At 35.1% G+C, this 3,299-nt stretch overlaps 1 long non-coding RNA gene across 1 annotated transcript; it reads left to right on the top strand.

The window, feature by feature from the left end:
• The first annotated feature begins 790 nt into the window (after window positions 1–790).
• On the top strand, window positions 791–1,740 carry LOC115996510. Its single transcript, XR_004093635.1, has 3 exons — window positions 791–841; window positions 1,231–1,374; window positions 1,688–1,740. It is a non-coding gene; the product is annotated as an uncharacterized LOC115996510 (long non-coding RNA).
• The last annotated feature ends 1,559 nt before the right edge of the window (window positions 1,741–3,299 follow it).

Genomic DNA, 3,299 nt, shown 5'->3' with positions numbered 1-3,299 from the left:
ACATCCTAAAGAGTATGTTCCATCTAAATGTGAATTGGGTAAATTTTCTATTTTTTTTTTAATTTAATTCTTTTTTTGTGCCTTTTGTAGTGAATTACTTTTCAACTTTGGTGACATTGAGATCACTAGGGATCACTTCATCTCGCTCAGTGTTGGCCAAGTTGAAAATATCTTCTTAGATGTATGGGCATTGAGGCTCTCAATGCTTGACAAAGAGCGTGCAGCCGGGCAACCGAAGAGGGTGTTTTTCAGCACAATTGCCTACGTAAGTCCTCTGTAAATATACTTTTTAAATATGTGAATATACTGACATGAATGTGTGAATCTAGAACAGATACTACTGTAATTGTTGAAATATGTGAACAAGTATCACTGAAATGTGTGAATATGAACCTTTCAAACTGTGAATATAATGTATTGAAGGTGTGAATATATGGACATGAATGTGTGAATCAATAACAGATAGTAATATAAATACTGATATCTATGAATATATACTTGTCAGTTTGTGAATATATAGTATTGAAGGTGTGAATATATGGACATGAATGTGTGAATCTAGAACAGATACTACTGTAATTGTTGAAATATGTGAACAAGTATCACTGAAAATCCCTGTCTTGTGCAAATTGAGAACTTTGTTTTTTATTTTTTATTTTTTTTATCTTAGTTACAACTAGATCCTACCCACGAATGGATGAAACGTCTCCCGATGGAAAAAAAGAAACAAAACTTCTATGAACGGATGACATCGATGGAAAAAAAGAAACAAAACTTCTATGAACGGATGACATATGAAATTGAGCGCCTACAAAATTTGGACATAAATGATGCGGACCTGGTTGAGCGCCTACAAAATTTGGACATAAATGATGCGGACCTGGTGAGTTTATTACAAAATTTGGACATAAATGATGCGGACCTGGTGAGTTTATCAACAAATTTGGACATAAATGATGCGGACCTGGTGAGTTTATCAACAAATTTGGACATAAATGATGCGGACCTGGTGAGTTTATCAACAGCACTCATTTTTATCTAGTCACATTCAAGACATTAATGACACTTTTTTTTATTTTCCTTTTTTTGAACTTAGATATTCTTTCCAGTGCTTCGTCACGGGCACTATTTTCTCATTTGCATCAATGTTAAAGCCTCAAAACTTGAAATAATTGACAACAAGCCCTTAGTCCGTGGTGTTACCATGAAGGACNCTTTTTTTGAACTTAGATATTCTTTCCAGTGCTTCGTCACGGGCACTATTTTCTCATTTGCATCAATGTTAAAGCCTCAAAACTTGAAATAATTGACAACAAGCCCTTAGTCCGTGGTGTTACCATGAAGGACAAGTATGGAGATTGCCCAACCCTCTTGGTAAGTTGATCACCAACTTGAGCTCCTTTTCAGTTGCTACATGTATGTGAATGTGTACTTTTCAAACCGTGAATATATAGTATATAAAGTCTGAATATAGAGTTATCAAAGTGTGAATGTATAGCAGATGTAATATAATCACTGAAAATCTAACACTGAAATGTGTGAATGTGGTATTTTTAATCTGTGAATGTAGAATAGATAATCTGTGAATATACTGTTATGACTGTGTGAATGTGTAACAGTGGTAGACTTAAATATTTATGTCCAGGTTACAGGTGTAACAGTGGTAGACTTAAATATTTATGTCCAGGTTACAGCTTTAAAAGAATACCTAGCACTGGGGTCATCTGCCCTATTCTGGAAAAAAGAATACCTAGCACTGGGGTCATCTGCCCTATTCTGGAAGAAAGAATACCTAGCACTGGGGTCATCTGCCCTATTCTGGAAGGTGGATGAGCTAACCCTGGGGTCATCTGCCCTATTCTGGAAGGTGGATGAGCTAACCATAGAGGTTGTGGCCCTATTCTGGAAGGTGGATGAGCTAACCATAGAGGTTGTGGGCATGAGTTGGAAAGAATCGGAAAATTATATTGATTGCGGACTATTTGTAATGAGGCATATGGAAACATATAAAGGGACATTGAATAAATGGAACCCGGGATTCAAAAAGAAAGCAAGCTTAAATGTAAGTACACAAATACTAGCTTTGAATAATTTCTTATCTTTTTTTTTTTGCTAACACTGCAATAAAGTATTTATTTGATCTTGTATATTTGTAGGAAAACTTCTTAATTGGATTGAGGGCCAGGTACGCCGCAACAATCATAAGGTGGCGTGCCAACATATTGAAAAACATTGTGATCAAGAAAACCAAACTCTTGTACAACAAGAAATGAACAGCTTGTACTCAAATGTGAATATACAATAGTTCCTTGAATTCCTGTAGAACTATGTTGTAATCCTTTTTTCTACAGGTTTTAATTTTGTTACATATTCACACCCCCATAGCTTTATATTCATAATTTCAAAACACCACATTCACACTTCTCTAACTATCTGGTTTAGATTCACACACTCGTGTCTCTATATTCACAACTTCAATTCTCTATATTCACAGTTTGAAAAGTCATATATTCACTCATTTCAGTGACACTTGTTCAGTAATTATATTACTATCTGCTCAACATTCACACTTTCGTTTCTATGTATTCACATATTCTATACACTATATTCACACATTGAAAACTACACATTCACACATTTTTCGGTGATTATATTACTATCTGTTCTACATTTCAGTTTTAAAACTAAACATTCACAACTTAATAACTCTAAATTCACAATTTCAACACTCCACAAGCATCACTGAAATGTACTAATTAATAACTCCAAAGAAATTTTATAACTAAATGTTCACAAATACAAAAAATATATTGTCATCTCTTATTAACATGAATTAATTCAGAACTCCCAAAACTTGGATGTACAAGATATCCATCCCCAGCAATCTCAGATAAACTTCCCGACAAAATAGATTGAACAACACCCTTTGTAATTGAAGCAACCTTGTTTGCAGAACTCTTTCGCCCCCTAGCTACAGCAGACTTCTTTTCAATAATACTACTTTGCCTCTTATTACGCTCCCCTTTTAATCTCCGGCTTGATGGATCTTGTACAATACCACTTGATGATGGGACATCAGACTCTTCAATATGAACATAACCAACCTCGGTTTCAACACTTTTCTTTGCACTTTGAAAAGCTTCTTCACAACGCTGTCTAGCTGCACTGTTGTCTTGACAAGAAACAATTAGTCTTTGAAACTTCCTGGTCATCTCAACAACCCAAATTGAAGGAGCAACACCAACATTAGAAGACAAAGAACCCATATCAACAGCCTTGCCTTCAGCAACTTTCTTTGT

Source organism: Ipomoea triloba, chromosome 11, assembly GCF_003576645.1.
Source record: "Ipomoea triloba cultivar NCNSP0323 chromosome 11, ASM357664v1".
In the NCBI taxonomy this organism is placed as follows: Eukaryota; Viridiplantae; Streptophyta; class Magnoliopsida; order Solanales; family Convolvulaceae; genus Ipomoea; species Ipomoea triloba.
This window is presented reverse-complemented; position numbering and strand designations above follow the sequence as displayed.